We start from the raw sequence: 27,444 nt of genomic DNA, 5'->3' as shown, positions 1-27,444 counted from the left end.
TCTGTGTTTCATCGTCAATGGGAAGGTCCAAGGGATACGGTAACCCTGCAGAGGTACATCGGAATGTATAACTGGTGACACAGGACGCGCTCATAACATAGACCCTAAAAAGACTCAGTTTTCTTGTATTTAAGTCGCCATTGTGTCTTTTATATATAATTCGGATGCAATTTCTGTGTTTCATCGTCACTGTGAAGGTGCAAGGGATACAGTTATCCTGCAGAGGTGAATCGGAATGTAAAACTGGTGACACAGGAAGCGCTCATAACATAGACCCTAAGAAGACTCAGTTTTCTTGTACTTAAGTCGGCATTGTGTCTTTTATATTTAATTCCGATGCAATTTCTGAGTTTCGTCGTCAATGGGAAGGTCCAAGGGAGAGAGTAAACCTGCAGAGGTGCATCGGAATGTAAAACTGGTGACACAGGACACGCTCAAAACATAGACAGTAGGAAGACTCAGCCTTCCTGTATTTAAGTCGGTATTGTGTCTCTTATATTTAAATCCGATGCTATTTCTGTGTTTCTACGTCAATGGGAAGGTCCAACGGATACAGTAAAATTGCAGAGGTGCATCGGAATGTAAAACTGATGCCACAGGAAACGATCGAAACATAGACAGTAGGAAGACTCAGTCTTTCTGTACTTAAGTTGGCAATGTGTCTCATATATTTAATTCCGATGCAATTTCTGTGTTTCATCGTCAATGGGAAGGTCCAATGGGTACAGTAAACCTGCAGAGGTGCATCGGAATGTAAAACTGGTGACGCAGGAAACGCTCAAATCATAGACAGTAGGAAGACTCGATATTCCTGTACTTAAGTCGGTATTGTGTCTGTTATATTTATGTCCGATGTAATTTCTGTGTTTCATCGTCAATGGGAAGATCCAAGGGATACAGTAAACCTGCAGAGGTGCATGGGAATGTAAAACTGGTGACACAGGAAACGCTCAAAACATAGACAGTAGGAAGACTTAGCCTTCCTGTTCTTAAGTCGGCATTGTGTCTCGTATATTTAATTCCGATGCTCTTTCTGTGTTTCATCGTCAATGGGAAGGTCCAATGGATTCAGTAAAATTGCAGAGGTGCATCGGAATGTAAAACTGGTGACACAGTAAACGCTCAAAACATAGGCAGTAGGAAGACTCAGTGTTTCTGTACATAAGTCGGCATTGTGTCTCATATATTTAATTCCGATGCAATTTCTGTGTTTCATCGTCAATGGGAAGGCCAAGGCATACAGTAACCCTGCAGAGGTGCATTGGAATGTAAAACTGGTGACACAGGAAGCGGTCATAACATAGACCCTAAGAAGACTCAGTTTTCTTGTACTTAAGTCGGCATTGTGTCTTTTATATTTAATTCCGATGCAATTTCTGTGTTTCATCGTCACTGTGAAGGTGCAAGGGATACAGTAAACCTGCAGGGGTGCATCGGAATGTAAAACTGGTGACACAGGACACGCTCAAAACATAGACAGTAGGAAGACTCAGTCTTCCTGTACCTAAGTCGGCATTGTGTCTCTTATATTTAATTCCGATGCAATTTCTGTGTTTCATCGACCATGGGAAGGTCCAATGGATACAGTAAACCTGCAGAGGTGCATCGGAATGTAAAACTGGTGACACTGGAAACGCTCAAAACATAGACCGTGAGAAGACTCAGTTTTCTTGTACTTAAGTCGGCATTGTGTCTCTTATATTTAAATCCAATGCAATTTCTGTGTTTCGTCGTCAATGGGAAGGTCCAAGGGATAGAGAAAACCTGCAGAGGTGCATCGGAATGTAAAACTGGTGATACAGGAAGCGGTCAAAACATAGACCCTAAGAAGACTCAGTTTTCTTGTACTGAAGTCGGCATTGTGTCTCTTTTATATAATTTTGATGGAATTTCTGTGTTTCATCGTCAATGGGAAGGTCCAATGGATACAGTTACCCTGCAGAGGTCGTCGGAATGTAAAACTAGTGACACAGGAAGCGCTCATAACATAGACCCTAAGAAGACTCAGTTTTCTTGTACTAAAGTCGGCATTGTGTCTTTTATTTTTAATTCTGATGCAATTTCGGTGTTTCATCGTCACTGTGAAGGTGCAAGGGATACAGTGAACCTGCAGAGGTGCATCGGAATGTAAAACTGGTGACACAGGAAACGCTCAAAACATAGACAGTAGGAAGACTCAGTCTTTCTGTACTTAAGTCGGCATTGTGTCTCTTATATATAATTCCGATGCTATTTCTGTGTTTCATCGTCAATGGGAAGGTCCAATGGATACAGTAAACCTGCAGATGTGCATCGGAATGTAAAACTGGTGACGCAGGAAACGCTCAAATCATAGACAGTAGGAAGACTCGATATTCCTGTACTTAAGTCGGCATTGTGTCTCTTATATTTAATTCCGATGCAATTTCTGTGTTTCATCGTCAATGGGAAGGTCCAAGGGATACAGTAACCCTGCAGAGGTGCATCGGAATGTAAAACTGGTGACACAGGAAGCGGTCATAACATAGACCCTAAGAAGACTCAGTTTTCTTGTACTTAAGTCGGCATTGTGTCTTTTATATTTAATTCCGATGTAATTTCTGTGTTTAATCGTCACTGTGAAGGTGCAAGGGATACAGTAAACCTGCAGGGGTGCATCGGAATGTAAAACTGGTGACACAGGACACGCTCAAAACATAGACAGTAGGAAGACTCAGTCTTCCTGTACCTAAGTCGGCATTGTGTCTTTTATATTTAATTCCGATGCAATTTCTGTGTTTCATCGACCATGGGAAGGTCCAATGGATACAGTAAACCTGCAGAGGTGCATCGGAATGTAAAACTGGTGACACTGGAAACGCTCAAAACATAGACCGTGAGAAGACTCAGTTTTCTTGTACTTAAGTCAACGTTGTGTCTCTTATATTTAATTCCGATGTAATTTCTGTGTTTCATCATCAATGGGAATGTCCAATGGATACAGTAATTCTGCAGAGGTGCATCGCAATGTAAAACTGGTGACGCAGGAAAGGCTCAAAACATAGACAGTAGGAAGACTCAATGTTGCTGTACTTAAGTCGGCATTGTGTCTCTTATATTTAATTCCGATGCAATTTCTGTGTTTCATCACCAATGGGAATGTCCAATGGATACAGTAATTCTGCAGAGGTGCATCGCAATGTAAAACTGGTGACACAGTAAACGCTCAAAACATAGGCAGTAGGAAGACTCAGTGTTTCTGTACATAAGTCGGCATTGTGTCTCATATATTTAATTCCGATGCAATTTCTGTGTTTCATCGTCAATGGGAAGGCCAAGGCATACAGTAACCCTGCAGAGGTGCATTGGAATGTAAAACTGGTGACACAGGAAGCGGTCATAACATAGACCCTAAGAAGACTCAGTTTTCTTGTACTTAAGTCGGCATTGTGTCTTTTATATTTAATTCCGATGCAATTTCTGTGTTTCATCGTCACTGTGAAGGTGCAAGGGATACAGTAAACCTGCAGGGGTGCATCGGAATGTAAAACTGGTGACACAGGACACGCTCAAAACATAGACAGTAGGAAGACTCAGTCTTCCTGTACCTAAGTCGGCATTGTGTCTCTTATATTTAATTCCGATGCAATTTCTGTGTTTCATCGACCATGGGAAGGTCCAATGGATACAGTAAACCTGCAGAGGTGCATCGGAATGTAAAACTGGTGACACTGGAAACGCTCAAAACATAGACCGTGAGAAGACTCAGTTTTCTTGTACTTAAGTCGGCATTGTGTCTCTTATATTTAAATCCAATGCAATTTCTGTGTTTCGTCGTCAATGGGAAGGTCCAAGGGATAGAGAAAACCTGCAGAGGTGCATCGGAATGTAAAACTGGTGATACAGGAAGCGGTCAAAACATAGACCCTAAGAAGACTCAGTTTTCTTGTACTGAAGTCGGCATTGTGTCTCTTTTATATAATTTTGATGGAATTTCTGTGTTTCATCGTCAATGGGAAGGTCCAATGGATACAGTTACCCTGCAGAGGTCGTCGGAATGTAAAACTAGTGACACAGGAAGCGCTCATAACATAGACCCTAAGAAGACTCAGTTTTCTTGTACTAAAGTCGGCATTGTGTCTTTTATTTTTAATTCTGATGCAATTTCGGTGTTTCATCGTCACTGTGAAGGTGCAAGGGATACAGTGAACCTGCAGAGGTGCATCGGAATGTAAAACTGGTGACACAGGAAACGCTCAAAACATAGACAGTAGGAAGACTCAGTCTTTCTGTACTTAAGTCGGCATTGTGTCTCTTATATATAATTCCGATGCTATTTCTGTGTTTCATCGTCAATGGGAAGGTCCAATGGATACAGTAAACCTGCAGATGTGCATCGGAATGTAAAACTGGTGACGCAGGAAACGCTCAAATCATAGACAGTAGGAAGACTCGATATTCCTGTACTTAAGTCGGCATTGTGTCTCTTATATTTAATTCCGATGCAATTTCTGTGTTTCATCGTCAATGGGAAGGTCCAAGGGATACAGTAACCCTGCAGAGGTGCATCGGAATGTAAAACTGGTGACACAGGAAGCGGTCATAACATAGACCCTAAGAAGACTCAGTTTTCTTGTACTTAAGTCGGCATTGTGTCTTTTATATTTAATTCCGATGTAATTTCTGTGTTTAATCGTCACTGTGAAGGTGCAAGGGATACAGTAAACCTGCAGGGGTGCATCGGAATGTAAAACTGGTGACACAGGACACGCTCAAAACATAGACAGTAGGAAGACTCAGTCTTCCTGTACCTAAGTCGGCATTGTGTCTTTTATATTTAATTCCGATGCAATTTCTGTGTTTCATCGACCATGGGAAGGTCCAATGGATACAGTAAACCTGCAGAGGTGCATCGGAATGTAAAACTGGTGACACTGGAAACGCTCAAAACATAGACCGTGAGAAGACTCAGTTTTCTTGTACTTAAGTCAACGTTGTGTCTCTTATATTTAATTCCGATGTAATTTCTGTGTTTCATCATCAATGGGAATGTCCAATGGATACAGTAATTCTGCAGAGGTGCATCGCAATGTAAAACTGGTGACGCAGGAAAGGCTCAAAACATAGACAGTAGGAAGACTCAATGTTGCTGTACTTAAGTCGGCATTGTGTCTCTTATATTTAATTCCGATGCAATTTCTGTGTTTCATCACCAATGGGAAGATCCAAGGGATACAGTAAACCTGCAGAGGTGCATCGGAATGTAAAACAGGTGACACAGGAAACGCTCAAAACATAGACAGTAGGAAGACTCAGACTTCCCGTTCTTAAGTCGGCATTGTGTCTCTTATATTTAATTCCAATGCAATTTCTGTGTTTCATCGTCAATGGGAAGGTCTAATGGATACAGTAAACCTGCAGAGGTGCATCGGAATGTAAAACTGGTGACACAGGATACGCTCAAATCATAGACAGTAGGAAGACTCAGCCTTCCTGTACTTAAGTCGGCATTGTGTCTCTTATATTTAATTCCGATGCAATTTCTGTGTTTCATCGTCAATGGGAAGGTCCAAGGGATACAGTAACCCTGCAGAGGTGCATCGGAATGTAAAACTGGTGACACAGGAAGCGGTCATAACATAGACAGTAGGAAGACTCAGTCTTTCTGTACTTAAGTCGGCATTGTGTCTCTTATATTTAAATCCAATGCAATTTCTGTGTTTCGTCGTCAATGGGAAGGTCCAAGGGATAGAGAAAACCTGCAGAGGTGCATCGGAATGTAAAATTGGTGACGGAGGAAACGCTCAAAACATAGACAGTAGGAAGACTCAATCTTCCTGTACTTATGTAGGCATTGTGTCTCTTATATTTAATTCCGATGCAATTTCTGTGTTTCATCGTAAATGGGAAGGTCCAATGGATACAGTAAACGTGCAGAGGTGAATCGGAATGTAAAACTGGTGACACAGGAAACGATCGAAACATAGACAGTAGGAATATTCAGTCTTCCTGTACTTAAGTCGGCATTGTGTCTCTTATATTTAAATCCAATTCAATTTCTGTGTTTCGTCGTCAATGGGAAGGTCCAAGGGATAGAGTAAACCTTCAGAGGTGCATCGGAATGTAAAACTGGTGACACAGGAAGCGCTCATAACATAGACCCTAAGAAGATTCAGTTTTCTTGTACTGAAGTCGGCATTGTGTCTCTTTTATTTAATTTTGATGGAATTTCTGTGTTTCATCGTCAATGGGAAGGTCCGATGGATACAGTTACCCTGCAGAGGTGCATCGGAATGTAAAACTGGTGACACAGGAAGCGCTCATTACATAGACCCTACGAAGACTCAGTTTTCTTGTACTTAAGTCGGCATTGTGTCTTTTATATTTAATTCTGATGCAATTTCGGTGTTTCATCGTCACTGTGAAGGTGCAAGGGATACAGTAAACCTGCAGAGGTGCATCGGAATGTAAAACTGGTGACACAGGACACGCTCAAAACATAGACTGTAGGAAGACTCAGTCTTTCTGTACTTAAGTCGGCATTGTGCCTCTTATATTTAATTACCATGCTATTTCTGTGTTTCATCGTCAATGGGAAGGTCCAATGGATACAGTAAACCTGCGGAGGTGCATCGGAATGTAAAATTGGTGACGCAGTAATCGCTCAAAACATAGACAGTAGGAAGACTCAATCTTCCTGTACTTAAGTCGGCATTGTGTCTCTTATATTTAATTCCGATGCAATTTCTGTGTTTCATCGTCAATGGGAAGGTCCAAGGGATACGGTAACCCTGCAGAGGTGCATCGGAATGTATAACTGGTGACACAGGACGCGCTCATAACATAGACCCTAAAAAGACTCAGTTTTCTTGTATTTAAGTCGCCATTGTGTCTTTTATATATAATTCGGATGCAATTTCTGTGTTTCATCGTCACTGTGAAGGTGCAAGGGATACAGTTATCCTGCAGAGGTGAATCGGAATGTAAAACTGGTGACACAGGAAGCGCTCATAACATAGACCCTAAGAAGACTCAGTTTTCTTGTACTTAAGTCGGCATTGTGTCTTTTATATTTAATTCCGATGCAATTTCTGAGTTTCGTCGTCAATGGGAAGGTCCAAGGGAGAGAGTAAACCTGCAGAGGTGCATCGGAATGTAAAACTGGTGACACAGGACACGCTCAAAACATAGACAGTAGGAAGACTCAGCCTTCCTGTATTTAAGTCGGTATTGTGTCTCTTATATTTAAATCCGATGCTATTTCTGTGTTTCTACGTCAATGGGAAGGTCCAACGGATACAGTAAAATTGCAGAGGTGCATCGGAATGTAAAACTGATGCCACAGGAAACGATCGAAACATAGACAGTAGGAAGACTCAGTCTTTCTGTACTTAAGTTGGCAATGTGTCTCATATATTTAATTCCGATGCAATTTCTGTGTTTCATCGTCAATGGGAAGGTCCAATGGATACAGTAAACCTGCAGAGGTGCATCGGAATGTAAAACTGGTGACGCAGGAAACGCTCAAATCATAGACAGTAGGAAGACTCGATATTCCTGTACTTAAGTCGGTATTGTGTCTGTTATATTTATGTCCGATGTAATTTCTGTGTTTCATCGTCAATGGGAAGATCCAAGGGATACAGTAAACCTGCAGAGGTGCATGGGAATGTAAAACTGGTGACACAGGAAACGCTCAAAACATAGACAGTAGGAAGACTTAGCCTTCCTGTTCTTAAGTCGGCATTGTGTCTCGTATATTTAATTCCGATGCTCTTTCTGTGTTTCATCGTCAATGGGAAGGTCCAATGGATTCAGTAAAATTGCAGAGGTGCATCGGAATGTAAAACTGGTGACACAGTAAACGCTCAAAACATAGGCAGTAGGAAGACTCAGTGTTTCTGTACATAAGTCGGCATTGTGTCTCATATATTTAATTCCGATGCAATTTCTGTGTTTCATCGTCAATGGGAAGGCCAAGGCATACAGTAACCCTGCAGAGGTGCATTGGAATGTAAAACTGGTGACACAGGAAGCGGTCATAACATAGACCCTAAGAAGACTCAGTTTTCTTGTACTTAAGTCGGCATTGTGTCTTTTATATTTAATTCCGATGCAATTTCTGTGTTTCATCGTCACTGTGAAGGTGCAAGGGATACAGTAAACCTGCAGGGGTGCATCGGAATGTAAAACTGGTGACACAGGACACGCTCAAAACATAGACAGTAGGAAGACTCAGTCTTCCTGTACCTAAGTCGGCATTGTGTCTCTTATATTTAATTCCGATGCAATTTCTGTGTTTCATCGACCATGGGAAGGTCCAATGGATACAGTAAACCTGCAGAGGTGCATCGGAATGTAAAACTGGTGACACTGGAAACGCTCAAAACATAGACCGTGAGAAGACTCAGTTTTCTTGTACTTAAGTCGGCATTGTGTCTCTTATATTTAAATCCAATGCAATTTCTGTGTTTCGTCGTCAATGGGAAGGTCCAAGGGATAGAGAAAACCTGCAGAGGTGCATCGGAATGTAAAACTGGTGATACAGGAAGCGGTCAAAACATAGACCCTAAGAAGACTCAGTTTTCTTGTACTGAAGTCGGCATTGTGTCTCTTTTATATAATTTTGATGGAATTTCTGTGTTTCATCGTCAATGGGAAGGTCCAATGGATACAGTTACCCTGCAGAGGTCGTCGGAATGTAAAACTAGTGACACAGGAAGCGCTCATAACATAGACCCTAAGAAGACTCAGTTTTCTTGTACTAAAGTCGGCATTGTGTCTTTTATTTTTAATTCTGATGCAATTTCGGTGTTTCATCGTCACTGTGAGGGTGCAAGGGATACAGTGAACCTGCAGAGGTGCATCGGAATGTAAAACTGGTGACACAGGAAACGCTCAAAACATAGACAGTAGGAAGACTCAGTCTTTCTGTACTTAAGTCGGCATTGTGTCTCTTATATATAATTCCGATGCTATTTCTGTGTTTCATCGTCAATGGGAAGGTCCAATGGATACAGTAAACCTGCAGATGTGCATCGGAATGTAAAACTGGTGACGCAGGAAACGCTCAAATCATAGACAGTAGGAAGACTCGATATTCCTATACTTAAGTCGGCATTGTGTCTCTTATATTTAATTCCGATGCAATTTCTGTGTTTCATCGTCAATGGGAAGGTCCAAGGGATACAGTAACCCTGCAGAGGTGCATCGGAATGTAAAACTGGTGACACAGGAAGCGGTCATAACATAGACCCTAAGAAGACTCAGTTTTCTTGTACTTAAGTCGGCATTGTGTCTTTTATATTTAATTCCGATGTAATTTCTGTGTTTAATCGTCACTGTGAAGGTGCAAGGGATACAGTAAACCTGCAGGGGTGCATCGGAATGTAAAACTGGTGACACAGGACACGCTCAAAACATAGACAGTAGGAAGACTCAGTCTTCCTGTACCTAAGTCGGCATTGTGTCTTTTATATTTAATTCCGATGCAATTTCTGTGTTTCATCGTCAATGGGAAGGTCCAAGGGATACTGTAACCCTGCAGAGGTGCATCGGAATGTAAAACTGGTGACACAGGAAGCGGTCATAACATAGACCCTAAGAAGACTCAGTTTTCTTGTACTTAAGTCAACGTTGTGTCTCTTATATTTAATTCCGATGTAATTTCTGTGTTTCATCATCAATGGGAATGTCCAATGGATACAGTAAATCTGCAGAGGTGCATCGCAATGTAAAACTGGTGACGCAGGAAAGGCTCAAAACATAGACAGTAGGAAGTCTCAATGTTGCTGTACTTAAGTCGGCATTGTGTCTCTTATATTTAATTCCGATGCAATTTCTGTGTTTCATCACCAATGGGAAGATCCAAGGGATACAGTAAACCTGCAGAGGTGCATCGGAATGTAAAATAGGTGACACAGGAAACGCTCAAAACATAGACAGTAGGAAGACTCAGACTTCCCGTTCTTAAGTCGGCATTGTGTCTCTTATATTTAATTCCGATGCAATTTCTGTGTTTCATCGTCAATGGGAAGGTCTAATGGATACAGTAAACCTGCAGAGGTGCATCGGAATGTAAAATTGGTGACGCAGGAAACGCTCAAATCATAGACAGTAGGAAGACTCAATCTTCCTGCACTTATGTAGGCATTGTGTCTCTTATATTTAATTCCGATGCAATTTCTGTGTTTCATTGTCAATGGGAAGGTCCAATGGATACAGTAAACCTGCAGAGGAGCATCGGAATGTAAAATTGGAGACGCAGGAAACGCTCAAAACATAGACAGTAGGAAGACTCAGTCTTTCTGTACTTAAGTCGGCATTGTGTCTCTTATATATAATTCCGATGCTATTTCTGTGTTTCATCGTCAATAGGAAGGTCCAATGGATACAGTAAACCTGCAGAGGTGCATCGGAATGTAAAACTGGTGACGCAGGAAACGCTCAAATCATAGACAGTAGGAAGACTCGATATTCCTGTACTTAAGTCGGTATTGTGTCTGTTATATTTAAGTCCGATGTAATTTCTGTGTTTCATCGTCAATGGGAAGATCCAAGGGATACAGTAAACCTGCAGAGGTGCATGGGAATGTAAAACTGGTGACACAGGAAACGCTCAAAACATAGACAGTAGGAAGACTTAGCCTTCCTGTTCTTAAGTCGGCATGGTGTCTCGTATATTTAATTGCGATGCTCTTTCTGTGTTTCATCGTCAATGGGAAGGTCCAATGGATTCAGTAAAATTGCAGAGGTGCATCGGAATGTAAAACTGGTGACACAGTAAACGCTCAAAACATAGACAGTAGGAAGACTCAGTCTTTCTGTACTTAAGTCGGCAATGTGTCTCATATATTTAATTCCGATGCAATTTCTGTGTTTCATCGTCAATGGGAAGGTCCAAGGCATACAGTAACCCTGCAGAGGTGCATCGGAATGTAAAACTGGTGACACAGGAAGCGGTCATAACATAGACCCTAAGAAGACTCAGTTTTATTGTACTTAAGTCGGCATTGTGTCTTTTATATTTAATTCCGATGCAATTTCTGTGTTTCATCGTCACTGTGAAGGTGCAAGGGATACAGTAAACCTGCAGGGGTGCATCGGAATGTAAAACTGGTGACACAGGACACGCTCAAAACACAGACAGTAGGAAGACTCAGTCTTCCTGTACCTAAGTCGGCATTGTGTCTCTTATATTTAATTCCGATGCAATTTCTGTGTTTCATCGACCATGGGAAGGTCCAATGGATGCAGTAAACCTGCAGAGGTGCATCGGAATGTAAAACTGGTGACACTGGAAACGCTCAAAACATAGACCGTGAGAAGACTCAGTTTTCTTGTACTTAAGTCAACGTTGTGTCTCTTGTATTTGATTCCGATGTAATTTCTGTGCTTCATCGTCAATGGGAAGGTCCGATGGATACAGTAAATCTGCAGAGGTGCATCGCAATGTGAAACTGGTGACGCAGGAAAGGCTCAAAACATAGACAGTAGGAAGACTCAATGTTCCTGTACTTAAGTCGGCATTGTGTCTCTTATATTTAATTCCGATCCAATTTCTGTGTTTCATCATCAATGTGAAGATCCAAGGGATACAGTAAACCTGCAGAGGTGCATCGGAATGTAAAACAGGTGACACAGGAAACGCTCAAAACATAGACAGTAGGAAGACTCAGTCTTTCTGTACTTAAGTCGGCATTGTGTCTCTTATATTTAAATCCAATGCAATTTCTGTGTTTCGTCGTCAATGGGAAGGTCCAAGGGATAGAGAAAACCTGCAGAGGTGCATCGGAATGTAAAACTGGTGATACAGGAAGCGGTCAAAACATAGACCCTAAGAAGACTCAGTTTTCTTGTACTGAAGTCGGCATTGTGTCTCTTTTATATAATTTTGATGGAATTTCTGTGTTTCATCGTCAATGGGAAGGTCCAATGGATACAGTTACCCTGCAGAGGTCGTCGGAATGTAAAACTAGTGACACAGGAAGCGCTCATAACATAGACCCTAAGAAGACTCAGTTTTCTTGTACTAAAGTCGGCATTGTGTATTTTATTTTTAATTCTGATGCAATTTCGGTGTTTCATCGTCACTGTGAAGGTGCAAGGGATACAGTGAACCTGCAGAGGTGCATCGGAATGTAAAACTGGTGACACAGGAAACGCTCAAAACATAGACAGTAGGAAGACTCAGTCTTTCTGTACTTAAGTCGGCATTGTGTCTCTTATATATAACTCCGATGCTATTTCTGTGTTTCATCGTCAATGGGAAGGTCCAATGGATACAGTAAACCTGCAGAGGTGCATCGGAATGTAAAACTGGTGACGCAGGAAACGCTCAAATCATAGAGAGTAGGAAGACTCGATATTCCTGTACTTAAGTCGGCATTGTGTCTGTTATATTTAAGTCCGATGTAATTTCTGTGTTTCATCGTCAATGAGAAGATCCAAGGGATACAGTAAACCTGCAGAGTTGCATCGGAATGTAAAACTGGTGACACAGGAAACGCTCAAATCATAGACAGTAGGAAGACTCAGCCTTCCTGTACTTAAGACGGCATTGTGTCTCTTATATTTAATTCCGATGCAATTTCTGTGTTTCATCGTCAATGGGAAGGTCCAAGGGATACAGTAACCCTGCAGAGGTGCATCGGAATGTAAAACTGGTGACACAGGAAGCGGTCATAACATAGACCCTAAGAAGACTCAGTTTTCTTGTACTTAAGTCGGCATTGTGTCTTTTATATTTAATTCCGATGTAATTTCTGTGTTTAATCGTCACTGTGAAGGTGCAAGGGATACAGTAAACCTGCAGGGGTGCATCGGAATGTAAAACTGGTGACACAGGACACGCACAAAACATAGACAGTAGGAAGACTCAGTCTTCCTGTACCTAAGTCGGCATTGTGTCTTTTATATTTAATTCCGATGCAATTTCTGTGTTTCATCGACCATGGGAAGGTCCAATGGATACAGTAAACCTGCAGAGGTGCATCGGAATGTAAAACTGGTGACACTGGAATCGCTCAAAACATAGACCGTAAAAAGACTCAGTTTTCTTGTACTTAAGTCAACGTTGTGTCTCTTATATTTAATTCCGATGTAATTTCTGTGTTTCATCGTCAATGGGAATGTCCAATGGATACAGTAAATCTGCAGAGGTGCATCGCAATGTAAAACTAGTGACGCAGGAAAGGCTCAAAACATAGACAGTAGGAAGACTCAATGTTGCTGTACTTAAGTCGGCATTGTGTCTCTTATATTTAATTCCGATGCAATTTCTGTGTTTCATCACCAATGGGAAGATCCAAGGGATACAGTAAACCTGCAGAGGTGCATCGGAATGAAAACAGGTGACACAGGAAACGCTCAAAACATAGACAGTAGGAAGACTCAGACTTCCCGTTCTTAAGTCGGCATTGTGTCTCTTATATTTAATTCCGATGCAATTTCTGTGTTTCATCGTCAATGGGAAGGTCTAATGGATACAGTAAACCTGCAGAGGTGCATCGGAATGTAAAATTGGTGACGCAGGAACGCTCAAAACATAGACAGTAGGAAGACTCAATCTTCCTGTACTTATGTAGGCATTGTGTCTCTTATATTATTTCCGATGCAATTTCTGTGTTTCATCGTCAATGGGAAGGTCCAATGGATACAGTAAACCTGCAGAGGAGCATCGGAATGTAAAATTGGAGACGCAGGAAACGCTCAAAACATAGACAGTAGGAAGACTCAATATTCCTGTACTTATGACGGCATTGTGTCTCTTATATTTAATTCCGATGCAATTTCTGTGTTTCATCGTCAATGGGAAGGTCCAATGGATACAGTAAACAGGCAGAGGTGAATCGGAATGTAATACTGGTGACACAGGAAACGATCGAAACATAGAGAATAGGAATATTCATTCTTCCTGTAGTTATGTCGGCATTGTGTCTCTTATATTTAAATCCAATGCAATTTCTGTGTTTCGTCGTCAATGGGAAGGTCCAAGGGATAGAGAAAACCTGCAGAGGTGCATCGGAATGTAAAACTGGTGATACAGGAAGCTGTCAAAACATAGACCCTAAGAAGACTCAGTTTTCTTGTACTGAAGTCGGCATTGTGTCTCTTTTATATAATTTTGATGGAATTTCTGTGTTTCATCGTCAATGGGAAGGTCCAATGGATACAGTTACCCTACAGAGGTCGTCGGAATGTAAAACTAGTGACACAGGAAGCGCTCATAACATAGACCCTAAGAAGACTCAGTTTTCTTGTACTAAAGTCGGCATTGTGTCTTTTATTTTTAATTCTGATGCAATTTCGGTGTTTCATCGTCACTGTCAAGGTGCAAGGGATACAGTGAACCTGCAGAGGTGCATCGGAATGTAAAACTGGTGACACAGGAAACGCTCAAAACATAGACAGTAGGAAGACTCAGTCTTTCTGTACTTAAGTCGGCATTGTGTCTCTTATATATAATTCCGATGCTATTTCTGTGTTTCATCGTCAATGGGAAGGTCCAATGGATACAGTAAACCTGCAGAGGTGCATCGGAATGTAAAACTGGTGACGCAGGAAACGCTCAAATCATAGACAGTAGGAAGACTCGATATTCCTGTACTTAAGTCGGCATTGTGTCTGTTATATTTAAGTCCGATGTAATTTCTGTGTTTCATCGTCAATGGGAAGATCCAAGGGATACAGTAAACCTGCAGAGGTGCATCGGAATGTAAAACTGGTGACACAGGAAACGCTCAAATCATAGACAGTAGGAAGACTCAGCCTTCCTGTACTTAAGTCGGCATTGTGTCTCTTATATTTAATTCCGATGCAATTTCTGTGTTTCATCGTCAATGGGAAGGTCCAAGCGATACAGTAACCCTGCAGAGGTGCATCGGAATGTAAAACTGGTGACACAGGAAGCGGTCATAACATAGACCCTAAGAAGACTCAGTTTTCTTGTACTGAAGTCGGCATTGTGTCTCTTTTATATAATTTTGATGGTATTTCTGTGTTTCATCGTCAATGGGAAGGTCCAATGGATACAGTTACCCTGCAGAGGTCGTCGGAATGTAAAACTAGTGAAACAGGAAGCGCTCATAACATAGACCCTAAGAAGACTCAGTTTTCTTGTACTAAAGTCGGCATTGTGTCTTTTATTTTTAATTCTGATGCAATTTCGGTGTTTCATCGTCACTGTGAATGTGCAAGGGATACAGTGAACCTGCAGAGGTGCATCGGAATGTAAAACTGGTGACACAGGAAACGCTCAAAACATAGACTGTAGGAAGACTCAGTCTTTCTGTACTTAAGTCGGCATTGTGTCTCTTATATATAATTCCGATGCTATTTCTGTGTTTCATCGTCAATGGGAAGGTCCAACGGATACAGTAAACCTGCGGAGGTGCATCGGAATGTAAAATTGGTGACGCAGTAATCGCTCAAAACATAGACAGTAGGAAGACTCAATCTTCCTGTACTTAAGTCGGCATTGTGTCTCTTATTTTTAATTCCGATGCTATTTCTGTGTTTCATCGTCAATGGGAAGGTCCAAGGGATACGGTAACCCTGCAGAGGTGCATCGGAATGTAAAACTGGTGACACAGGACGCGCTCATGACATAGACCCTAAGAAGACTCAGTTTTCTTGTATTTAAGTCGCCATTGTGTCTTTTATATATAATTCCGATGCAATTTCTGTGTTTCATCGTCACTGTGAAGGTGCAAGTGATACAGTAATCCTGCAGAGGTGAATCGGAATGTAAAACTGGTGACACAGGAAGCGCTCATAACATAGACCCTAAGAAGACTCAGTTTTCTTGTACTTAAGTCGGCATTGTGTCTTTTATATTTAATTCCGATGCAATTTCTGAGTTTCGTCGACAATGGGAAGGTCCAAGGGAGAGAGTAAACCTGCAGAGGTGCATCGGAATGTAAAACTGGTGACACAGGACACGCTCAAAACATAGACAGTAGGAAGACTCAGCCTTCCTGTACTTAAGTCGGCATTGTGTCTCTTATATTTAAATCCGATGCTATTTCTGTGTTTCTACGTCAATGGGAAGGTCCAACGGATACAGTAAAATTGCAGAGGTGCATCGGAATGTAAAACTGGTGACACAGGAAACGATCAAAACATAGTCAGTAAGAATACTCAGTCTTCCTGTACTTAAGTCGACATTGTGTCTCTTATATTTAAATCCGATGCAACTTCTGTGTCTCGTCGTCAATGGGAAGGTCCAAGGGATACAGTAAACCTGCAGAGGTGCATCGGAATGTAAAGCTGGTGACACAGGAAGCGGTCAAAACATAGACCCTAAGAAGACTCAGTTTTCTTGTACTTAAGTCGGCATTGTGTCTCTTATATTTAATATAGATGCAATTTCTGTGTTTCATCGTCATTGTGAAGGTCCAAGGGATACAGTAAACCTGCAGAGGAGCATCAAAATGTAAAACTGATGTCACAGGATACGCTCAAAACATAGACAGTAGGTAGACTCAGTCTTCCTGTACTTAAGTCGGCATTGTGTCTCTTATATTTAAATCCAATGCAATTTCTGTGTTTCGTCGTCAATTTGGAAGGTCCAAGGGATAGAGTAAACCTTCAGAGGTGCATCGGAATGTAAAACTGGTGACACAGGAAGCGCTCATAACATAGACCCTAAGAAGATTCAGTTTTCTTGTACTGAAGTCGGCATTGTGTCTCTTTTATTTAATTTTGATGGAATTTCTGTGTTTCATCGTCAATGGGAAGGTCCAATGGATACAGTTACCCTGCAGAGGTGCATCGGAATGTAAAACTGGTGACACAGGAAGCGCTCATTACATAGACCCTAAGAAGACTCAGTTTTCTTGTACTTAAGTCGGCATTGTGTCTTTTATATTTAATTCTGATTCAATTTCGGTGTTTCATCGTCACTGTGAAGGTGCAAGGGATACAGTAAACCTGCAGAGGTGCATCGGAATGTAAAACTGGTGACACAGGACACGCTCAAAACATAGACTGTAGGAAGACTCAGTCTTTCTGTACTTAAGTCGGCATTGTGCCTCTTATATTTCATTACGATGCTATTTCTGTGTTTCATCGTCAATGGGAAGGTCCAATGGATTCAGTAAACCTGCGGAGGTGCATCGGAATGTAAAATTGGTGACGCAGTAATCGCTCAAAACATAGACAGTAGGAAGACTCAATCTTCCTGTACTTAAGTCGGCATTGTGTCTCTTATATTTAATTCCGATGCAATTTCTGTGTTTCATCGTCAATGGGAAGGTCCAAGGGATACGGTAACCCTGCAGAGGTGCATCGGAATGTAAAACTGGTGACACAGGACGCGCTCATAACATAGACCCTAAGAAGACTCAGTTTTCTTGTATTTAAGTCGCCATTGTGTCTTTAATATATAATTCCGATGCAATTTCTGTGTTTCATCGTCACTGTGAAGGTGCAAGTGATACAGTAATCCTGCAGAGGTGAATCGGAATGTAAAACTGGTGACACAGGAAGCGCTCATAACATAGACCCTAAGAAGACTCAGTTTTCTTGTACTTAAGTCGGCATTGTGTCTTTTATATTTAATTCCGATGCAATTTCTGAGTTTCGTCGTCAATGGGAAGGTCCAAGGGAGAGAGTAAACCTGCAGAGGTGCATCGGAATGTAAAACTGGTGACACAGGACACGCTCAAAACATAGACAGTAGGAAGATTCAGCCTTCCTGTACTTAAGTCGGCATTGTGTCTCTTATATTTAAATCCGATGCTATTTCTGTGTTTCTACGTCAATGGGAAGGTCCAACGGATACAGTAAAATTGCAGAGGTGCATCGGAATGTAAAACTGGTGACACAGGAAACGATCAAAACATAGTCAGTAAGAATACTCAGTCTTCCTGTACTTAAGTCGACATTGTGTCTCTTATATTTAAATCCGATGCAACTTCTGTGTCTCGTCGTCAATGGGAAGGTCCAAGGGATACAGTAAACCTGCAGAGGTGCATCGGAATGTAAAGCTGGTGACACAGGAAGCGGTCAAAACATAGACCCTAAGAAGACTCAGTTTTCTTGTACTTAAGTCGGCATTGTGTCTCTTATATTTAATATAGATGCAATTTCTGTGTTTCATCGTCAATGGGAAGGTCCAATGGATACAGTAAACCTGCAGAGGTGCATCGGAATGTAAAACTGTTGACACAGGAAACGCTCAAACATTGACAGTTGGAAGACTCAGTCTTCCTGTACTTAAGTCGTCATTGTGTCTGTTATATTTAAGTCCGATGTAATTACTGTGTTTCATTGTAAATGAGAAGGTGCAAGGGATTCAGTAAACCTGTAGAGGTGCACCGTAATGTAAAACAGGTGACACAGGAAACGCTCAAAACATAGACAGTAGGAAGACTCAGCCTTCCTGTTTTTAAGTCGGCATTCTGTCTCTTATATTTAATTCCGATGCTATTTCTGTGTTTCATCGTCAATGGGAAGGTCCAATGGATACAGTAAACCTGCAGAGGTGCATCGGAATGTAAAATTGGTAACGCAGGAAACGCTCAAAACAGAGACAGTAGGAAGACTCAATCTTCCTGTACTTATGTCGGCATTGTGTCTCTTATATTTAATTCCGATGGAATTTCTGTGTTTCATCGTCAATGGGAAGGTCCAATGGATACAGTAAACGTGCAGAGGTGAATCGGAATGTAAAACTGGTGACACAGGAAACGATCAAAACATAGACAGTAGGAATATTCAGTCTTCCTGTACTGAAGTCGGCATTGTGTCTCTTATATTTAAATCCAATGCAATTTCTGTGTTTCGTCGTCAATGGGAAGGTCCAAGGGATAGAGTAAACCTGCAGAGGTGCATCGGAATGTAAAACTGGTGATACAGGAAGCGAACAAAACATAGACCCTATAAGACTCAGTTTTCTTGTACTGAAGTCGGCATTGTGTCTCTTTTATTTAATTTTGATGGAATTTCTGTGTTTCATCGTCAATGGGAAGTTCCAATGGATACAGTTACCCTGCAGAGGTGCATCGGAATGTAAAACTGGTGACACAGGAAGCGCTCATAACATAGACCCTAAGAAGACTCAGTTTTCTTGTACTTAAGTCTGCATTGTGTCTTTTATATTTAATTCTGATGCAATTTCGGTGTTTCATCGTCACTGTGAAGGTGCAAGGGATACAGTAAACCTGCAGAGGTGCATCGGAATGTAAAACTGGTGACACAGGACACGCTCAAAACATAGACAGTAGGAGGACTCAGTCATTCTGTACTTAAGTCGGCATTGTGTCTCTTATATTTAATTCCGATGCTATTTCTGTGTTTCATCGTCAATGGGAAGGTCCAATGGATACAGTAAACCTGCAGAAGTTCATCGGAATGTAAAACTGGTGACGCAGGAAACGCTCAAATCATAGACAGTAGGAAGACTCGATATTCCTGTACTTATGTCGGCATTGTGTCTGTTGTATTTAAGTCCGATGTAATTTCTGTGTTTCATCGTCAATGGGAAGATCCAAGGGATACAGTAAACCTGCAGAGGTGCATCGGAATGTAAAACTGGTGACACCGGAAACGCTCAAAACATAGACAGTAGGAAGACTCAGCCTTCCTGTACTTAAGTCGGCATTGTGTCTCGTATATTTAATTCCGATGCTCTTTCTGTGTTTCACCGTCAATGGGAAGGTCCAGTGGATTCAGTACAATTGCAGAGGTGCATCGGAATGTAAAACTGGTTACACAGTAAACGCTCAAATCATAGACAGTAGGAAGACACAGTCTTTCTGTACTTAAGTCGGCAATGTGTCTCTTATATTTAATTCCGATGCAATTTCTGTGTTTCATCGTCACTGTGAAGGTGGAAGGGATACAGTAAACCTGCAGACGTGCATCGGAATATAAAACTGGTGACACAGGAAGCGGTCATAACATAGACCCTAAGAAGACTCAGTTTTCTTGTACTGACGTCGGCATTGTGTCTCTTTTATATAATTTTGATGGAATTTCTGTGTTTCATCGTCAATGGGAAGGTCCAATGGATACAGTTACCCTGCAGAGGTCGTCGGAATGTAAAACTAGTGAAACAGGAAGCGCTCATAACATAGACCCTAAGAAGACTCAGTTTTCTTGTACTAAAGTCGGCATTGTGTCTTTTATTTTTAATTCTGATGCAATTTCGGTGTTTCATCGTCACTGTGAAGGTGCAAGGGATACAGTGAACCTGCAGAGGTGCATCGGAATGTAAAACTGGTGACACAGGAAACGCTCAAAACATAGACAGTAGGAAGACTCAGTCTTTCTGTACTTAAGTCGGCATTGTGTCTCTTATATATAATTCCGATGCTATTTCTGTGTTTCATCGTCAATGGGAAGGTCCAATGGATACAGTAAACCGGCGGAGGTGCATCGGAATGTAAAATTGGTGACGCAGTAATCGCTCAAAACATAGACAGTAGGAAGACTCAATCTTCCTGTACTTAAGTCGGCATTGTGTCTCTTATTTTTAATTCCGATGCAATTTCTGTGTTTCATCGTCAATGGGAAGGTCCAAGGGATACGGTAACCCTGCAGAGGTGCATCAAAATGTAAAACTGATGTCACAGGATACGCTCAAAACATAGACAGTAGGTAGACTCAGTCTTCCTGTACTTAAGTCGGCATTGTGTCTCTTATATTTAAATCCAATGCAATTTCTGTGTTTCGTCGTCAATGGGAAGGTCCAAGGGATAGAGTAAACCTTCAGAGGTGCATCGGAATGTAAAACTGGTGACACAGGAAGCGCTCATAACATAGACCCTAAGAAGATTCAGTTTTCTTGTACTGAAGTCGGCATTGTGTCTCTTTTATTTAATTTTGATGGAATTTCTGTGTTTCATCGTCAATGGGAAGGTCCAATGGATACAGTTACCCTGCAGAGGTGCATCGGAATGTAAAACTGGTGACACAGGAAGCGGTCATTACATAGACCCTAAGAAGACTCAGTTTTCTTGTACTTAAGTCGGCATTGTGTCTTTTATATTTAATTCTGATGCAATTTCGGTGTTTCATCGTCACTGTGAAGGTGCAAGGGATACAGTAAACCTGCAGAGGTGCATCGGAATGTAAAACTGGTGACACAGGACACGCTCAAAACATAGACAGTAGGAAGACTCAGTCTTTCTGTACTTAAGTCGGCATTGTGCCTCTTATATTTAATTACGATGCTATTTCTGTGTTTCATCGTCAATGGGAAGGTCCAATGGATACAGTAAACCTGCGGAGGTGCATCGGAATGTAAAATTGGTGACGCAGTAATCGCTCAAAACATAGACAGTAGGAAGACTCAATCTTCCTGTACTTAAGTCGGCATTGTGTCTCTTATATTTAATTCCGATGCAATTTCTGTGTTTCATCGTCAATGGGAAGGTCCAAGGGATACGGTAACCCTGCAGAGGTGCATCGGAATGTAAAACTGGTGACACAGGACGCGCTCATAACATAGACCCTAAGAAGACTCAGTTTTCTTTTATTTAAGTCGCCATTGTGTCTTTTATATATAATTCCGATGCAATTTCTGTGTTTCATCGTCACAGTGAAGGTGCAAGTGATACAGTAATCCTGCAGAGGTGAATCGGAATGTAAAACTGGTGACACAGGAAGCGCTCATAACATAGACCCTAAGAAGACTCAGTTTTCTTGTACTTAAGTCGGCATTGTGTCTTTTATATTTAATTCCGATGCAATTTCTGAGTTTCGTCGTCAATGGGAAGGTCCAAGGGAGAGAGTAACCCTGCAGAGGTGCATCGGAATGTAAAACTGGTGACACAGGACACGCTCAAAACATAGACAGTAGGAAGACTCAGCCTTCCTGTACTTAAGTCGGCATTGTGTCTCTTATATTTAAATCCGATGCTATTTCTGTGTTTCTACGTCAATGGGAAGGTCCAACGGATACAGTAAAATTGCAGAGGTGCATCGGAATGTAAAACTGGTGACACAGGATACGATCAAAACATAGTCAGTAAGAATACTCAGTCTTCCTGTACTTAAGTCGACATTGTGTCTCTTATATTTAAATCCGATGCAACTTCTGTGTCTCGTCGTCAATGGGAAGGTCCAAGGGATACAGTAAACCTGCAGAGGTGCATCGGAATGTAAAGCTGGTGACACAGGAAGCGGTCAAAACATAGACCCTAAGAAGACTCAGGTTTCTTGTACTTAAGTCGGCATTGTGTCTTTTATATTTAATTCTGATGCAATTTCGGTGTTTCATCGTCACTGTGAAAGTGCAAGGGATACAGTAAACCTGCAGAGGTGCATCGGAATGTAAAACTGGTGACACAGGACACGCTCAAAATATAGACTGTAGGAAGACTCAGTCTTTCTGTACTTAAGTCAGCATTGTGCCTCTTATATTTAATTACGATGCTATTTCTGTGTTTCATCGTCAATGGGAAGGTCCAATGGATACAGTAAACCTGCGGAGGTGCATCGGAATGTAAAATTGGTGACGCAGTAATCGCTCAAAACATAGACAGTAGGAAGACTCAATCTTCCTGTAGTTAAGTCGGCATTGTGTCTCTTAAATTTAATTCCGATGCAATTTCTGTGTTTCATCGTCAATGGGAAGGTCCAAGGGATACGGTAACCCTGCAGAGGTGCATCGGAATGTAAAACTGGTGACACAGGACGCGCTCATAACATAGACCCTAAGAAGACTCAGTTTTCTTGTATTTAAGTCGCCATTGTGTCTTTAATATATAATTCCGATGCAATTTCTGTGTTTCATCGTCACTGTGAAGGTGCAAGTGATACAGTAATCCTGCAGAGGTGAATCGGAATGTAAAACTGGTGACACAGGAAGCGCTCATAACATAGACCCTAAGAAGACTCAGTTTTCTTGTACTTAAGTCAGCATTGTGTCTTTTATATTTAATTTCGATGCAATTTCTGAGTTTCGTCGTCAATGGGAAGGTCCAAGGGAGAGAGTAAACCTGCAGAGGTGCATCGGAATGTAAAACTGGTGACACAGGACACGCTCAAAACATAGACAGTAGGAAGACTCAGCCTTCCTGTACTTAAGTCGGCATTGTGTCTCTTATATTTAAATCCGATGCTATTTCTGTGTTTCTACGTCAATGGGAAGGTCCAACGGATACAGTAAAATTGCAGAGGTGCATCGGAATGTAAAACTGGTGACACAGGAAACGATCAAAACATAGTCAGTAAGAATACTCAGTCTTCCTGTACTTAAGTTGACATTGTGTCTCTTATATTTAAATCCGATGCAACTTATGTGTCTCGTCGTCAATGGGAAGGTCCAAGGGATACAGTAAACCTGCAGAGGTGCATCGGAATGTAAAGCTGGTGACACAGGAAGCGGTCAAAACATAGACCCTAAGAAGACTCAGTTTTCTTGTACTTAAGTCGGCATTGTGTCTCTTATATTTAATATAGATGCAATTTCTGTGTTTCATCGTCATTGTGAAGGTCCAAGGGATACAGTAAACCTGCAGAGGAGCATCAAAATGTAAAACTGATGTCACAGGATACGCTCAAAACATAGACAGTAGGTAGACTCAGTCTTCCTGTACTTAAGTCGGCATTGTGTCTCTTATATTTAATTCCGCTGCATTTTCTGTGTTTCATCGTCTATGGGAAGGTCCAATGGATACAGTAAACCTGCAGAGGTGCATCGGAATGTAAAACTGTTGACACAGGAAACGCTCAAACATTGACAGTTGGAAGACTCAGTCTTCCTGTACTTAAGTCGGCATTGTGTCTGTTATATTTAAGTCCGATGTAATTTCTGTGTTTCATTGTCAATGAGAAGGTGCAAGGGATTCAGTAAACCTGTAGAGGTGCACCGTAATGTAAAACAGGTGACACAGGAAACGCTCAAAACATAGACAGTAGGAAGACTCAGCCTTCCTGTTTTTAAGTCGGCATTCTGTCTCTTATATTTAATTCCGATGCTATTTATGTGTTTCATCGTCAATGGGAAGGTCCAATGGATACAGTAAACCTGCAGAGGTGCATCGGAATGTAAAATTGGTAACGCAGGAAACGCTCAAAACAGAGACAGTAGGAAGACTCAATCTTCCTGTACTTATGTCGGCATTGTGTCTCTTATATTTAATTCCGATGGAATTTCTGTGTTTCATCGTCAATGCGAAGGTCCAATGGATACAGTAAACGTGCAGAGGTGAATCGGAATGTAAAACTGGTGACACAGGAAACGATCAAAACATAGACAGTAGGAATATTCAGTCTTCTTGTACTGAAGTCGGCATTGTGTCTCTTATATTTAAATCCAATGCAATTTCTGTGTTTCGTCGTCAATGGGAAGGTCCAAGGGATAGAGTAAACCTGCAGAGGTGCATCGGAATGTAAAACTGGTGATACAGGAAGCGAACAAAACATAGACCCTAAGAAGACTCAGTTTTCTTGTACTGAAGTCGGCATTGTGTCTCTTTTATTTAATTTTGATGGAATTTCTGTGTTTCATCGTCAATGGGAAGTTCCAATGGATACAGTTACCCTGCAGAGGTGCATCGGAATGTAAAACTGGTGACACAGGAAGCGCTCATAACATAGACCCTAAGAAGACTCAGTTTTCTTGTACTTAAGTCTGCATTGTGTCTTTTATATTTAATTCTGATGCAATTTCGGTGTTTCATCGTCACTGTGAAGGTGCAAGGGATACAGTAAACCTGCAGAGGTGCATCGGAATGTAAAACTGGTGACACAGGACACGCTCAAAACATAGACAGTAGGAGGACTCAGTCATTCTGTACTTAAGTCGGCATTGTGTCTCTTATATTTAATTCCGATCCTATTTCTGTGTTTCATCGTCAATGGGAAGGTCCAATGGATACAGTAAACCTGCAGAGGTTCATCGGAATGTAAAACTGGTGACGCAGGAAACGCTCAAATCATAGACAGTAGGAAGACTCGATATTCCTGTACTTATGTCGGCATTGTGTCTGTTGTATTTAAGTCCGATGTAATTTCTGTGTTTCATCGTCAATGGGAAGATCCAAGGGATACAGTAAACCTGCAGAGGTGCATCGGAATGTAAAACTGGTGACAACGGAAACGCTCAAAACATAGACAGTAGGAAGACTCAGCCTTCCTGTACTTAAGTCGGCATTGTGTCTCGTATATTTAATTCCGATGCTCTTTCTGTGTTTCACCGTCAATGGGAAGGTCCAGTGGATTCAGTACAATTGCAGAGGTGCATCGGAATGTAAAACTGGTTACACAGTAAACGCTCAAATCATAGACAGTAGGAAGACTCAGTCTTTCTGTACTTAAGTCGGCAATGTGTCTCTTATATTTAATTCCGATGCAATTTCTGTGTTTCATCGTCACTGTGAAGGTGGAAGGGATACAGTAAACCTGCAGACGTGCATCGGAATATAAAACTGGTGACACAGGAAGCGGTCATAACATAGACCCTAAGAAGACTCAGTTTTCTTGTACTTAAGTCGGCATTGTGTCTTTTATATTTAATTCCGATGCAATTTCTGTGTTTCAACGTCACTGTGAAGGTGCAAGGGATACAGTAAACCTGCAGAGGTGCATCGGAATGTAAAACTGGTGACACTGGAAACGCTCAAAACATAGACCGTGAGAAGACTCAGTTTTCTTGTACTTAAGTCAACGTTGTGTCTCTTATATTTAATTCCGATGTAATTTCTGTGTTTCATCGTCAATGGGAATGTCCAATGGATACAGTAAATCTGCAGAGGTGCATCGCAATGTAAAACTGGTGACGCAGGAAAGGCTCAAAACATAGACAGTAGGAAGACTCAATGTTGCTGTACTTAAGTCGGCATTGTGTCTCTTATATTTAATTCCGATGCAATTTCTGTGTTTCATCACCAATGGGAAGATCCAAGGGATACAGTAAACCTGCAGAGGTGCATCGGAATGTAAAACAGGTGACACAGGAAACGCTCTAAACATAGACAGTAGGAAGACTCAGACTTCCCGTTCTTAAGTCGGCATTTTGTCTCTTATATTTAATTCCGATGCTATTTCTGTGTTTCATCGGCAATGGGAAGGTCCAATGGATACAGTAAACGTGCAGAGGTGAATCGGAATGTAAAATTGGTGACGCAGGAAATGCTCAAAACATAGACAGTAGGAAGACTCAATCTTCCTGTACTTATGTAGGCATTGTGTCTCTTATATTTAATTCCGATGCAATTTCTGTGTTTCATCGTAAATGGGAAGGTCCAATGGATACAGTAAACGTGCAGAGGTGAATCGGAATGTAAAAGTGGTGACACTAGAAACGCTCAAAACATAGACAGTAGGAAGACTCAATCTTCCTGTACTTATGACGGCATGGTGTCTCTTATATTTAAATCCAATGCAATTTTTGTGTTTCGTCGTCAATGGGAAGGTCCAAGGGATAGAGAAAACCTGCAGAGGTGCATCGGAATGTAAAACTGGTGACACAGGAAACGCTCAAAACATAGACAGTAGGAAGACTCAGTCTTTCTGTACTTAAGTCGGCATTGTGTCTCTTACATATAATTCCGATGCTAATTCCGTGTTTCATCGTCAATGGGAAGGTCCAATGGATACAGTAAACCTGCAGAGGTGCATCGGAATGTAAAACTGGTGACGCAGGAAACGCTCAAATCATAGACAGTAGGAAGACTCGATATTCCTGTACTTAAGTCGGCATTGTGTCTGTTATATTTAATTCCGATGCAATTTCTGTGTTTCATCGTCAATGGGAAGGTCCAAGGGATACAGTAACCCTGCAGAGGTGCATCGGAATGTAAAACTGGTGACACAGGAAGCGGTCATAACATAGACCCTAAGAAGACTCAGTTTACTTGTACTTAAGTCGGCATTGTGTCTTTTATATTTAACTCCGATGTAATTTCTGTGTTTAATCGTCACTGTGAAAGTGCAAGGGATACAGTAAACCTGCAGGGGTGCATCGGAATGTAAAACTGGTGACACAGGACACGCTCAAATCATAGACAGTAGGAAGACTCAGTCTTCCTGTACCTATGTCGGCATTGTGTCTCTTATATTTAATTCCGATGCAATTTCTGTGTTTCATCGACCATGGGAAGGTCCAATGGATACAGTAAACCTGCAGAGGTGCATCGGAATGTAAAACTGGTGACACTGGAAACGCTCAAAACATAGACCGTGAGAAGACTCACTTTTCTTGTACTTAAGTCAACGTTGTGTCTCTTATATTTAATTCCGATGTAATTTCTGTGTTTCATCGTCAATGGGAATGTCCAATGGATACAGTAAATCTGCAGAGGTGCATCGCAATGTAAAACTGGTGACGCAGGAAAGGCTCAAAACATAGACAGTAGGAAGACTCAATGTTGCTGTACTTAAGTCGGCATTGTGTCTCTTATATTTAATTCCGATGCAATTTCTGTGTTTCATCACCAATGGGAAGATCCAAGGGATACAGTAAACCTGCAGAGGTGCATCGGAATGTAAAACAGGTGACACAGGAAACGCTCAAAACATAGACAGTAGGAA

Source organism: Schistocerca nitens, chromosome 5 (assembly GCF_023898315.1).
Source record: "Schistocerca nitens isolate TAMUIC-IGC-003100 chromosome 5, iqSchNite1.1, whole genome shotgun sequence".
Classification (NCBI taxonomy): domain Eukaryota; kingdom Metazoa; phylum Arthropoda; class Insecta; order Orthoptera; family Acrididae; genus Schistocerca; species Schistocerca nitens.
This window is presented reverse-complemented; position numbering follows the sequence as displayed.